Source organism: Pezoporus flaviventris, unplaced genomic scaffold (genome assembly GCF_033815535.1).
Source record: "Pezoporus flaviventris isolate CSIRO_AGI_PZ_B2104156 unplaced genomic scaffold, CSIRO_AGI_Pfla_v1 ptg000002l, whole genome shotgun sequence".
NCBI lineage: Eukaryota > Metazoa > Chordata > Aves > Psittaciformes > Psittacidae > Pezoporus > Pezoporus flaviventris.
In genome coordinates this window covers 86153839-86168888 of record NW_026892550.1, presented here as the reverse complement: position 1 = coordinate 86168888, position 15050 = coordinate 86153839, and the positions used below count along the sequence as shown (strand labels likewise).

The 15050-nt window shown below is 39.7% G+C and overlaps 1 protein-coding gene across 2 annotated transcripts in view; it reads right to left on the bottom strand.

Moving 5' to 3' along the window:
• Positions 1-15050, bottom strand: part of CHRM2 (cholinergic receptor muscarinic 2) — a 90545-nt gene that overhangs the window by 7145 nt on the left and 68350 nt on the right. Inside the window, exon 3 of one of the 2 annotated variants that reach the window (XR_009741783.1) lies at positions 10674-12764. The exons of the other annotated variant lie outside the window; for it this stretch is intronic. The gene's annotated coding sequence lies outside the window, so the exon portion shown is untranslated. Of the gene's footprint in view, positions 1-10673; positions 12765-15050 lie in introns of those variants that run through there. 2 annotated transcript variants of the gene reach the window in all.

Sequence of the window (15050 nt, the reverse complement as noted above, 5' to 3'; positions counted from 1 at the left end):
GTATTTCTATTATATTGGTACTGTTGTTACTATTACTATTGTTATGCAGATAGTCACCCAGTGGTACTAGGGCGCTTAATTCTCTTTCTGTAAGTGTAGTTTTAGCTGCAGATATGTCTTTGTTTTTCAGGACTTGTGTAATCAAGTAGGAATTTGCATCCTGTCTTTGGGTAGCTGACACTAAGCTAAATTCTGCATCTTAATGCACTCGGCAAACCTGAAAAATATGCTTACTAGGCATGTTTTTATCTAACTGGTTTTGATCCACAAAAAGGGATTTTTATCTCCTGTATTAGAGGAGATGATAGGTACTTTTGCTCATGTTTCTCCTTACTCTTGCTAGGGTTGCTAGGAATGTATATGAAGAACCCTTGGTCCCAAAATATCAAGCAAATAGCCAGGTCTTGTGGTGAAGTTATGGCAAGGCTTTCCTCTGCACTCTGGTGGAAGCTTATGATAAGGTCCCCCATATGGTAAAAATGACTGACTGCAATAGTCCATATCATTCCTTCACCTGCAATTATGAGCACCTCAATGCATAGCTGTGTGCGGTGCTTATGTGCTGAAGGGAATTTTCAGAATGGCAATTGAAAAGACAGAGGGTTTTATGACTATGGTTCAGGCAAAGTAAATAGTGCAGGACATTTTTGCTGTGGAAAGCTAGAAAGGAATAGCATTCTTTTTTCCTTTTTTTTTTTTTCCAGGTAAGCTGTGAAGTCAGAGGGGTCTGAGAATCTAGTTACTGAGATCAAAAGAATTTTATAACTGAGAAATCAGAGAACAAACTATTTTTTGGTCTATGAACTATGAAAAGCAAAATGGAGCTCTTATTGAAGCATCACACGGTTGTCTGGAAGGTTGAGTTAAATGGGTAGGATCTCCATCTAGAGGCATAGAAAGGCAGCTACCACAAGCAGTTATTTCCAGCAGTAGTATGGCTTCGATATGTGTTGAAAATTTAGGTACTTTTCTCTCAGGTAGAGGAACCCCACATTTTATTACAATTTACATTTTATTATAATTAAGGAGCAGAGATAAAATTTGATGATATTCTGAAACCATTGCAGTTACAGAATGCATTATTAAACCAATATATTACAGTCTATTTGTAGCAAACAGTCTGAATACTGAGGCATAATTATACTGGGGTAGCCACTGCACAGACACACATGCTCAGGCCTGAGCTTATCTACTGCAACCAGCATTATTTAGTTACCACTTTGGGCATGATGCAACTCAAAGTGTTTCTTCAGAGTAGGCTGTAAATGGGTCAGAAGAGTGTCTGGTGCCATTAAAAGGTGGCAAAACTAAGGACTAGCTCCTGCCACATGCACATTCCATCAGCTGACCTATGCCAATTTACATTTGCAGAAGTTATAGGCTAGCTAGAACAGGAAGACCAAAATGATAGATTTCAGTAAGTCACTTTTCCTCTTTGCATTGCACCACCATTGCTGGAAGCTGTCCGAAGCTCCTCACACCAGTCAACCCTAACAAAACAAGTGTTATCTGACTATGTTTTCTTCAGGCACTTTAGATAAAATACTCATATGAGTACTCAGACTAAAATTATAATCATCCATGAGGAAGGTTGCCTCAGCAGAACTGTTATTTAAGCTTCTCTTAAGATTGAATTGAAGATCATTAGGTTCTAGGATATATTCTCTGAAGGAACAGTGCCATGACAGGTAAGCAATCCCTCTGCAGCCAGCACAAGTTGGAGGCACAGTACTTCATTATCCTTGTATCAGATATCATGCCTGTGCTATTAAATAGAAAAACCTCATAAGATCTACTCAAAGTCCCTGGGTGACAAGTGGGAAAGCTAGTGAAAGAGGAGAGGGTTCAGAAGGCTGACTGAAACCAGTTCACAATTTATTCCGAAAACCTGGAGATAATGCATAACAGAAATGCATCTCTTATTTAAAACATGTAGATCTAAAAAAAACCCAGGCAAAACAAACCAAACAAACAAAAAAGTCACTCAACAAAAAAACACATGCTCACTTTTCCTGCTTTTTTTTTCTTGGTTTAATTTTTTTCTTTGTTTGCTTTTTCCTTGTGTTTTTTTGGGAGGTTTTGTTTGTTTGTTTTTCGGGGGTTGTTTTTTTTTTTTTTGACAAAGCCTGATGGAATATTGGTGATGAAATTATAACAGAGAAATATAATACAGTACAGGTGGGTCTCTCAAAGAACTGCTGATTAAGCCCCTCAACCTGCCAGTATGTCCAGCAAAGATGCTATGACATTTCAGTGAATCTCTGCAAATCCCTCCTAATCATGGAGGTTCTGGATAAACCTCTCACTCTTCATCAGAGATTTTGCAGGCCTCAGTAGTGTCTCTGACAGGAATATTGCCGTGCTGAGGGCTCAAAAGGACTCTTACCAAACTTAAAGAAAATTTTTCCTTTTCGCTTGGCTGGAAATGGTGTCTGTACATTGCTTTCATTCTTATTCACTCATGATCTAGCAGACTTACTTGTGATGCCTCCAAATGATCCTTGAACCTGTTTTGGAAAGTACCCAGTTTCTTTACTCAGCAAATGTTTTTAAAATTCTTGTGAAGTCCATCATGGTCACTTTTACATGAGCTTGAAAATGTAGTCCATTCTGCTTCTGTGTCCATTAACCTTGGGGTTTTTTACACATCTTCCATCTTACTTAACCACTTACCTAATATGTAGATTAGAAGCACAGAGGAGAAAGCTTAGACATAAAAGGAATGCAAGAATTTAAGCATCTACTGAACTTATTCAAACCTGTTTCTGAGAGGGCAGATAAATCATTTTTTATGTCCGTATTTCTGCAGACTATATTTAAGGCAGTGATAGTGAAGGATAGTGAAATTACTTCTTTACCTTACCGGAAACAATGGCAAATTAATTCCCAAAACAGAATTCATATTTCCTAGCCCATTCCACAACTTGAAAGAAGTTTGGGAAAGATGAACAGATGCTAACAATATTTAACAAAATGCTTATAAAATGTTTGAAAATCTCAACTGAAGTACTTGCTAGAGCTAATTATAAGCATGTTGATCACAGCTATGGATGTTTACAGAGAGCCTGTAAGATAATCTTCCCTTTTGTGGACAGAGAACCTTAAATATTACATATTCTTTACCAAAGGAATGAAATATTTATTTAGCATTTTTTTCTGCAGCATTTATGCTCAGTTACTACATTATTATAGGCTCTCTAAGTCTCCGACTGTGTTATGTTTCACTAAATGACTTCTACCGACTTTAATTATGTAGACTGCAGTTGCAGGCTAATTGCATTTTTAATCCACTGCAGGTTTAAGAAATCCATGGCTAATTCTGGCTCTGATGCATGACTCCAGATATTGGTCTCAGCACACTTAACAAGGTAAAATACCCTACCTTTTACATATGAATAATTTACCATAGCATTAAGAGAAGCCCCTATCCTATGTTAAACAATAATGTAATGTTTAACAAGGTTAACCTAATAGAAACTGGACAACTTGTCTCTGACCATGTACTTTCTGTTAAAAACACATCCAGCATCACTGGGCCAGGAAGCCAAAATGCATAAGCAAATATTCTCAAGCTCTCTGCTGATTTTGATTTTTAAAGTGACATTGCAAAGGTAGTTCACAGCAAACTTTGACCTCTCTTGCATGCTTGCAAAAGAAAATAATGGGAACATTTGAAATGCAAGGTTTCAGAAGTGCTAAATGGGATTATTTGAATCCAAAACTGTTAAAAGCTTGAAGGGCATTAACCAACACAAGATAGAGAAGAGCAGGCATTTTTGGTATGCATAGATCTGCACTCTGAGGCATGAAAAGGCTACAATGAATGTAGTGCCTGGGTGCAAAGGCTTCAGCTCAGCTTCTTCTTCATGGGAGACAGTTTGCTATGATGACTAAACACAAAACTTTATGCCCCTGTCACAGCAAATCCTTGTACACTAGTGTGTAAAGAAAATACTGCTATCCCACATAGTGTTTCACAAACTGATCTTGTCACTTTTAGCAATGAAGCCTGTGAGATACAAAACTTTCACAGGGCAATGGTGATCAATATACTTGATCTCCCTTGTGTGTTTCATTCTAACTGAAAGATGAGTTTTGTTTTTATTTTGTTTCTTTGTTTTTTTTTTTTTTTTAAAAGAGAAGAAAGGCTTTTGAGACAAATAGAGACAGGTAGGCTGACTTTGAAATTCAGGCTTCTGGAGACTATGCTGTTATATTTACTGCATGGGAACCTCTTTCATATCATGACAGAAGCACCACGTCAGCTTCACCGACCATTGCTAGAATTATTTCACTTGCATGAATATACCCATTTCTGGTTTTGAGGGTTTCAAACTGTTTTTTTAATATCCAGAAATTCCATAATCATGTTATAGATTACTCTCTCTCTTCCTTTGCCAGTCTTATCTGTCATTGTCTGTAAGTTTACCATCTCTGTTTCCTCATCTCAGACCACCTTTCCACAGCAAATATATCTGAGGATTAAAAAGACTACTAATGAATTTATTTTGTTTCCTGAGGTTTTACCTTACCCTCATCTTCCGCAGTGCCACTGACATGGTCCAGTTCTCTCCATCTAATCCCATCTTTACTTAACAACTTTTTGAATTAGTAAAGAGTTGGTAAAGCAAGGAAGTGAAATACTACCTAGATAAGAACACTATCTGGTAATGTACCTAGGGAACAATCTCCTCCATTAAACTGCTGAGTCCCTGGGGTGTTCTGTCTGAGATGAAATCTCTCCCACTGTGCCATTCAACAGCAGCAGAATCGCTGAGCAGTGATTGCTGCATTGCAATGTGCCCCCATGCAACACAAACCTACTTAATGGGCACCAGTGCCTGCTGAAGAAAGACATATCAGAGGTGTGGGGCAAGAGAAGAGAGAAAATAATAAATGGGCTGAAGCAAGAGGGACGAAATGGGACAAGACTGAGAAGTGAATGCAAAGCAAAGTTAATGAGGAGAAAGCAAGAAAGAGTGCAAGAGAAACAGAGTTCTGAAAAAGCATTCACCTGGTGTCTTTGAATTGTCATCCCTTATTACCTGTTTTCAGTAGAAATTCCTCACTGTCCCTAGTTTCGGCACCTGTTTGTATTATCCCATACCAGCCCACAGAGACATTGGTTAGCATTCCTTCACAATTTGCACTTTGAGCAGCATTGTCAAAACACTAAAGTGACTTGCAGATCTGAAATCTCACTTCCAATAGCAATTAAGACATTTCTTAAATCCTGCTGCCATTACTGGGACTTGGCCTCCATACTCTCTTTGGAAATGAGGCTGGAAATTATTTTTTTTCTAAAAGTTACCCTTTTTTCATCTAATTAGGAATTCCAGTGTATTCAGTTTTCCTGTAGAGATTATTTTTTATCCTGGTAGATTATTTTTGTTGTTTCTTAAGCTATTATCTATGTTGCGGACAGGAACTTATTTCCCCTTGCCTTATTATTCATTTCTTACTCAGTTCTGAAGCAAAACCATGACCTTGGGTCTGAGACCATTAGCAGTCATTCTGTGATGGATCTGTCTCCAAACAGTATGAGATTTAGATAATCAAATGGGATTCATATGTATATCTCCAGGTAAGGCTGGATTTTCTTGAAGGGTTTCTATATTTCTCCCTCTGATCCCTGGGGAAGGTAAAATGGAAAAAAAGTACAAATGGCAAGAAATCGCATAAAGTAAGCAAAACTGTGACTGAACTCTGGGGACTCTAGGTCCTGGTGTCCAGCACACCACGTCCCTGCTGTCTCAGCTCAACTGTCAGAGATGCAGCTCAGGTCTGTGGAACAGTCCCAGCTCTCCGTAAAGTCACGTCGTCATGGTGTCTTTTTTTGCCCCATTCCTGGTTATATTCTTGAGTGCTGCCTCACATCCTTAACGGCAGCACTCCTTTCTCAGGTCTTTGCAGAAGCTCTGCTTCAGGGAGAGGCACTATCTGATCTGTAAGAAGTGGGTCTGAGAAGACCCACATCATTTTTCCCATTCATTCCCTTCCCATTTCTCCTTGCTGCCTATTGCAGCACCTTGTTACCCTTCAGCCTCTCTGGTCTTTCTCATCTTGTTCTCCACCTCTCTGTTGTTCAGGTCAGTCTTCTGGCTATCATTTCCACACCTTACACTGTGTTGTTTCTCTCATCTTCTGGTCTAACACTTACTCCTTTTGTTAGCAGTGCTCAGCTCTCTTTCCTCTGAGCACTTTGAACTGCAGAAAGTCAAAAAAGATTCATGCAGTCTCATATAAACCTCCTGGCAGGTCTAGCAGGAAGAAAAGCTATAATGACACGCTGCAGTGCTGCCCTCCCACTTGGATGATTATTGAGTGAGGCTGATCAGTGGCTCTACCAAACAACTTACAGAAATAGTCCTAGCTTTCATCAGATTTTCTTTGAAGTCTGTAAAAACCTGATACATCAGTATTGACTGTTCCAAAATCATGAGAACCAGTTTTGCTCCCTGTTTGAGAATTATCAGTGGAGTAGAGTATCCTTTTGTAATACCCTTTATGTAATAGAAGTAATGAAAATGTTTTTGAACAAGAAATGCAGTGATTGGATTCACTCACGAGAAATCCCGTGAGTGGATAATCAGCAGTTGTAACCTGAACTGATATGTTCTGCCAATCTGTGTGTTTGATTAAGAAGTAAATCAGATCCACCTGAACAGGAATTGTTTTAGTAAGCATGAAAAGTGGGGTATTGTGAGGGTAGTTTGAAGGGATGGCCTTACAACAGCAAAGAACTGGCGGTATATGCCTAACAATAGGAAAATGTACAGTGACAAGCAATAGCAGGGCTGAACTGAACACAAAATGGAATCTACACCTAATGTATGCGTATATAAGAATTATATTATATATAGAATTTATGTGTATGTTCAATTATTTCTTCAGACGCAAATTACGCTAACACAGTCATTGCATGCGGTAGCAGAGAGCCCCCCCAAAAGTAGGAAGGTGGAATGAGGACAGGAAAATGATTTTTCCTTGCTGAAGTTTTTGGTTCTCTGAAGCTCCCAGAGTTAGAGGCTGAGCAAAGCCTCAATAATGCCATGCTGATTTGCAGATGTCGTGTACCCCAGTCATATATGCCTTGTGATATTCTTTGAGAAATACGTGGCTCAAAGGCGCATTTCACAGCTCCTTGCTCTCAGTCACTCACACTATAAGCCTGTGACTTCAAAGGGACATCTGAAAGGAAATGTTTGGAGGAAAAAAAGAGAAAAAAAAAAAAAGAGAAAGATTGTCTGCCTGTCCCTTTTTTTTTTCTGCTTATGATATAACAGGCTTAAGATACTTTGGAATAACTGCTTCTCAGTGGGTTAGTTTTACATCTTACTTTACAAAGACCATAAAAAAAATTGACAGTAAGAAAACAGCTGCATGATCCCAATCCAGATGGTGTTATCTTAGAGTGGGCTTGTCAAACAGCAGGCAAGCAACTTTCCATCTCTAAGCAGGTTCCTTGGGTCAAGCTGGAATGATGTCCAAGACGGTTACTCTCAAACTTTTTCATAACAGGACTTGCAGTTGTAGCACAAACAAAAGCAGGCAGCGCTCCTTGCTGCATATCCAGTCATAAAGTAAGAAAAACTCAGGGTTGGCAGCGCCCTTTCGGGCTTTAGGCAACATCACTAAGATAACACTTTCTCTTGTTTTTGAGTGTAAATGAGGTTCAGTTTTAAATTCAGTCCATTTTATGGTTCTAAATGTGTTACCCATAACATCAGTGTTCTCCACATATGTGAAGTCCTGAATGGCTTTTATGAAGTATCTACAGCGCAACTTTTTTGGGGAAGGGATAAAACACTATGTAAATTAGGATTAAAATTGTTTGGTTTTTTTTGGGGGGGGGGGTTACATTTTTAATGAGTTACTATAGATCTTTTTGTTTTAGTATGTGACATGCAATGAACTCACATTCAATGTTTGATATACTGAATGGCACTGAATAGTTAAAGTTCAGACATTCTTGTTTGCAGGAAGACATAATGGAGGGATTTACTGTCAGGTTAATGTTTAACCTCTTAATCTTTCTAATGTTATGCCTGGAAAATGCCCTTTAAATTTAATTATCCACTTCTTTATATTTACAGCTTTGTAAATGACTATTTAAAAATGTCAGTCATCTCTCTTTGAAGAAATCTGTAACAATTTTATATCAACTCATAGTGATGCTAGTTATCCTAAACAAATGCCACCAAACACACCATACCACTGACATCATCATTTATTCTCTTCTTAACTGTCTGAGATTTGCATATCTCAGACCATGCAATTTAAGGCACAGTGTGCTTTCTCCTTTACTCCACCAGATATTAGAAACATTTCAAATCTGATTAGATTATGGTTCTGCATTTAAATGAAAAGACTTCTGGTAACCCATATAGTAAAAATCTCAGTAACTAACTGGGGATGTGTCACATTCTTCTGAGAAGAGACTAAACTGCGAAGTTTAACCATGCCATGTGCCGTGTCCTACACCTGGGTCAGAGCAATCCCAGGCACAGCTACAGGTTGGGCAGAGAAGAGATTCAGAGCAGCCCTGCAGAGGAGGACTTGGGGGGTGCTGGTCACTGAACATGAGCTGGTTAATGAGAAACCGAACATGAGCCAGCAGTGTGCGCTCGCAGCCCAGAAAGCCAACCATATCCTGGGCTGCATCAAAAGGAGCATGACCAGCAGGTCAAAGGTGATCCTGCCCCTCTACTCTGCTCTTGTGAGACCTCACCTGGAGTATTGTGTGCAGTTCTGGTGTCCTCAACATAAAAAGGACATGGAACTGTTGGAACAAGTACAGAGAAGGGCCATGAGGATGATCAGGGGACTGGAGCACCTCCCGTATGAAGATAGGCTGAGAAAGTTGGGGCTGTTCAGCCTGGAGAAGAGAAGGCTGTGTGGAGACCTCATAGCAGCCTTCCAGTATCTGAAGGGGGGGCTATAGGGATGCTATAGGGATGCCGTTGTGACTATTACATCGTTATACAGGAGTGAGAGGCTCCATGGGGAGCTGGGAGCTCTCTGGTGAGACAGAAAGGAAGGGGAAGAGTGGTACCGTCACTGCTTCATTTCCATCAACAATCTTGCTTATGTTTCTAAGACCCGACACAAGGGATGTATCAGTTATCCACACAGGCTGGAAACAGGCAAGGGACAAAAAAATGCAGGACAGCTCCTTACTTCCATCTTACACAGAAGTGTATTAATTTTTTCTTCCATTACCTCCAATGTAGGTATTGCAAATTCATCATCCATTTAGATTAAAGATAGCACATTTGAATTGCAAGATTCATGCAAAAGAGATTAAGCATGCAAAAAATTACATTCCCAAATAATACAATTATATCAGATAATAAGACAAATATCTTTCCTAGCTACTCATGCTACGAGTAGCACCTTCTGATGTACTTAATTCATGCCCCATACTTGAGCACAATCTTTTCGTAATGGAACGTAGTTACATAGTTCGTGCTTATTTTCAAGAGTCAATTTGATAGAGAAATTGAAAGAACTGGACTCTTACATCTTTTCTGGGACAATGTCTTCTTGCTACCTTGTAGTCTTTACAGGTGCTTTACATTAACAGACTGGTTTAGAACTCCAGATAGTGAGAAACTTATGCAATTTACCTTGAACTAAGCTGAGCCAATATGCCTTAAACTCCCATGTAAATACACATAGACTTCAAACACAAATAGAAATTTTGAGTTTCAGGCACTCTAGCAAACTTGTCATGAACAAGCTGCACACAGCTTGTGATACCTTCCATTTTTTCAATACTAGGAAACAGGGTGATGTTAAAGAATTAAGTAAATAGTGATCCAGACTATTCTGATGCAAAGACTTTGCTGTATTGGGCTGAGAATAAAAATAATGTAGTAAAAAGAGGGAAAGTTCACAGCTTTCATACTTTCTCTTTTGCAATCTTGCAATGCACATTGTGCTTCTGCAGTCAGAGAATGGTTTGATCTGCCTGTGTTTGCTACAGTCAGTATTAAAATATAGATTGAATCTGGGTAAGTGAGCCAAAAGGTTTTTTTCTGAAAGGCTCTATACAGGAAGGCATGAAAGGTTTTCAATTTTTTCTCTGAGAAGAAAGTTCATTAGAACTTTAATTAGAATTTTATTTTCAAGGGAAAGTTATGTAGAGACTTACAAGCAAACTGATGGTGGTAGTTATTATTAATGGGGAATGCCAAAAAGTTTAATGCTATGGCATTCTTAAGGCTATGAGATCAAGATTGCTCATGAGAATATGACATTTCTTGTACCTGGAGAACCAAGACACACAGTTTGGAGCTTTCTCTTTAGAGCCCAAGAAAGGGACTGTGGAAAGCCTCTTGGGAAAAAAAGGTAAATGAAAGCTCTCTCTAGCCTCAAAAGAACATCTGAGTAAGAGCTTGCCATGAATAAGGTATGTTTGTCTCTCCTTACACACGCAGGTTGAAACAAGTGTTGAGGCTTACTTAAGAAATGTTTTGAATTCTTGTGATTCTTTTTTTTTTCTAAATACTTTTGTCAGCTAAGAGAGAATCAGCCCACATGATTTTGCCTCACCAACCTGAGTAGTTAATACTGTTCTGACTCTAATGAGATATCTCCTTCAGAGTGAGGAACTGATGACACAAAGCAGCTACTTCTAGCGAAATTTCCAGGGCTGAGCCCTAACAAAGTCTGTCCTTGGCAGGCATGCCGCAGGGGCCTCTGTGACTCAGAAGCCCTCTCCTTGATTTCCATAAAAATCACACTGAAGTGACATCCATCTCCGCTACCTCCAGCTCAGGCAGAGCCTCCCATCACCAGCTGAGCTCTGGGGAGAGCTGGGGACTGCATATACGGAAGTGCTTCACATCTTGTATTTTCTCCTTGTATACTCTAACTCGGAGAGCTGGGAAAGGACCTCACTAACCAAACAGGCTGCTCTGCCCTATCCATTCAGCTTAAAAGCTTATGTCTCATCCCCCTTGACATTAGCATGGTGGTTGTTTGGGGACATCAGGCATCTTTGTCCATCTTTGGGGACAATGGTCATCTGCTGGCAAACAGCTTCCTTTAGGAACTGTTACCTCTTGATACGCTAATTTGAGCTAAGCATAGTATGGTGACCCACCATACAGTTTCACTGGATTTAGGAATGTATTTCAGGTAGGATATTTTCTAGAGCACCTGGGCAGTGTCCAGCACAGAAGATTCCTTACCCTGTCTGAAGCCTTCAGCTGTAACTAGGGTGTCAATTAAGGAATATTTATGTTCGTAACAGGAAAATCCTAAACACATAGCAAAGGTATAGGGAGAGGTATTCTGGTCTCAAGATCAGAGCTGCAAACGTACTTCTCCCAAAGTAAGTTTAATTGCAGTTCTTGGAAGCATCCATTACCTGTTTATGCAGTACTTTTGGCAGAGTAGACCTTTTTGTTTGTACAGTCCTGCTTAGGTTATTACTTACATTGGGCAACAGTTGCTCCCCAAGATTTCCCTCACTTCCTATTTTCACTATGGCAAATATATTGGCTGGACAGAACAGGCAAATTTAAATAGGCACCTGTGAGGAACTTTCAGTATAATGCAACCAGCACAGCCAGAGAAACAGCACAGCCTTTTTCCTGCTACTTTGAGAACATTCAGAAGATACCTTTGCACTTTTTCTCTCACAAGACACACGTAGAAAGTCTGTGAATATAAAGCTAATGCATGCTAGTGTTAGATATCTCTGACATATGCTCTTTCACACAGCAGGAACGTTGTCTTGCACATTGCATATCCAGTCTTACTCAGCTCAGCTGACACCATCCTTATTCAGTATTGTTTCCTTCCTTTTAAGGAAGGGACTTGTGTGCTTTCCTTCCTTTCCTCCTTTTACAGCCCGGACCCTAAAGCTTTATCCCTACTGTGTTGTCTCGGTCATCTCCTTTTGCCTTCCTATTTTTATTCAGGGACTTGATATAACACAAACAGTGACAGCAGCTACTCCAGAAAATACAAAATGTGTTAAGGGCTAATCACTATTCATACAATGATTTTTCCCATTTCCTTCAAAAGAATATATCTGCAACAGATAGAAAATCAAAATCCCATAATGCCTGCAGAGCATAATCTCTCTTTCTCTGTGTATGTGTATATGGAATGCATATTTATGTTCTGCTGTAGTTTTATTTCCTGTCATTTTTGTTCTTTATAGATATATTTCTTGATGTAGTTGATCTGCATTGCATTTTCTCCCGTTCATCTGTCTTCTTATCATGGTGTACACAAGGGTTTTGGACAGAACTGTGAGTGTTAGACAAAAGACAGTAAATCCAGAGTAATTCAAATTATATGGGCTAATCAACAATAAGCAGTGTTTCTGTCAGAAAGCACACAACCTTTGAATGTGCAGTATCTCTGATGTCTCTCCCTATATACTGTTTGGTTTTGAGATTCACAGAATTAATCTGAGCTCCCTCCGCAGCTAATAAAGCTACCTACTCATTACAAAAATGCACAGATAATATTTGCTTGTGTAGATTCACTTCATCTGATCTGCAAACTTTCTACTTTTGTGCAGGTTTATATTCTTAAAAATGAATTAAATATCAGGTTGCTCATGAAAACAACCACTGGGAGGATACTGCAGATATTTCATGAAGTGGGTTGTGAATTTTCACACATCGACATTAGCAGTGGAAGCCTGACTTGTAGAACACTGAAAGCAGAGGTCTACCGTATAAGCTACATTATTCATCCAAACTTGAGCTTCAGAGTCTGAAACCCCATGGTAATTTGCTCTGAAAAAAAAAAAGAATAATCAGGAGGTCAAAAGCCCTGTGTGTGGCAAAACTTCTGTTGCTTTTGGTAGGTTCAGGACTTTTCTGCGCAAAAAGGGAAAACCAGGATGGGTGTCTGGGGACTAGTCCAACTTCATTGTTTTATTGGATTTAGAACTATATTCTTCTGTTCCCTGCTGTAAACTGTCCTGGGATCACGCCTGCTATTCATCACCTGGGAGAAAACTCTTGTCTCCAGTGCACTTTTGTAGTGTTCTGAGTGCCCAGTCGCCCATTTCCTCCTTCTGAAGGACAGCACTTTCCCTTTTTTTAGCACAGGTCATGTGAAACTACCTTTGACTATAGCCAGGCAGTTGGCACACATAACTTATTGCAAAACAATTCTGCAAAGTATAACACTGGACTCAGGATTGGTGCCTGGTGTGCTTCTGAGTATCCCAGAGGTGTGGATGCAGTCTTCTTCACATACATTTTTTCCAGATATATTTACTTTGCAATACTTCCCCACTTTTAAGCATCTGCTGCAGTTTGCTCAACACATTGTGTTTATGGCTAAATGGATAAACATTTTAAGTTCATAAAGTAACATTGAATCCTTAACTGATAAAAACCACTTTGTAAATGACAGAGACTAGGAAAAGCACCATACCAAAGATCATAATAATAGTCTCATGACCAGACGCAAGCAGCAAAACAACTAAGGAATAAAATTTCATCTTTGTGATTCACCTGTTCTGTGGAGGAGCTGTGGATAACAGACATTTCATTATAAACTGGAAATTAGAACTGTGGAAATAGCTGCAGTGGGATGGGATGGAGGAGGCCCTGGCAAAGATGAGGTCATCATACTGCAAACAGAAGGAGGGGAAAGAAATAATATGACTGCCATGGGCAAGTGTTTCTCTGAATAAAACAAAAAGGATCCAAATCTTTACCATTTTTATTCGTCTCTTGACACTGAGTGAATAGACAGAAGAATAAATAAATATCAGGAAGCAAATTGAACTCCCCCACATTTGCTCTCCCACCTCCTAAAAAGGAAAAACTGTTCCCTGTAGTAGAAACATGAGCACTAGATTCAGACTTTTCTTTAGCAGCTTTATGCCACTCCTGTGGCGTAAGGTAATGGAAAAGCTTCCAGGCAACTGAGTTTTTCCCCCCTGCTGGAAAAACTCTGGGTGGCTTAGACCCAACATTTAAAAGCACTTAAGAATGTGAATAACTTCAAGATACCACAGGTGGCCACATCTAATGGTTTAACACAAAGGACACTGATTAAAGTCCTCTCCGTGTAAAAGCAAAATGCAATGCTATATATATGTTTCCCTCTCAAGGAAATCAATGGGGGCTACATGAAATTTCTAAGAGAGCTGTTGGATGGAAGATTGGGTCTTTCAGTTCAGTTACTTAAACCATACAGAGTGGCAGAAGTGATGCAGTATTCCCAGGGGCAGCTGGGCTCTGCCTGCAAGACTGGGGATAATGTTTACCACTGGGGATGCTGATTCTCGAATTGTATTCTGCCCTTATTTTCCCAAGTGTTACCACTGTGGTGGCAGTGGCTGTCGTACAATGGACAGGGGCTTTGCATATCTCCTTATTTCACATCAGCTGTGAGACAGAAGGCATGCCCAGGGACGGTTGTGTCTAGCACATCAGAAGCATCTGTAATCTAGCAGAGATTTTGAATTAAAAAATGCTTTTGTCCAGTGACTGATCCATCTTGGAAAGTAGTTTGAGAGCAAGCCATATGTTCAATATCAGTCATGGAGGATATATTATTTGATAAACTGAAGTATGTGACCTGTGAGGGATGTTTGAGGGAAAGGGTCTTTTTTAGCCTGAAGGAGAGATGACTTTTGGGCTACCTGATAGCAGCCTGCCAATATCTGCCTACAAGGAAGCTACTGAGAAGGTGGAGCCAGTCTCTTTGTAGTGTTGTGTGGTGGGAGGATGAGAGAAACAGACATAAGGTTTTGATGGGATTTAGGGAAAAATTCTTTCACCATGAGGACAGCAAAGCAGTGGACCAGTTGCCCAGAGATAGTGTACAGACCCATCCTTGGAGTTTTTCAAGACACAATGTTTAAAACCATGAGCAACCTGGTCTGAGCTTAATACTGACCCTGCTTTGAGTATGAAGTTTGAGTAGAGACCTCCTGAGGTTCCTTCCATCTGAACTATACCATGCTTCTGTGGTTATATAATTCTAACGTATGCCATGAAATTCGCAGACACTATGGACCAGGGAGGAAGGAACACGTATACCTTTGTTTAATATAGAGT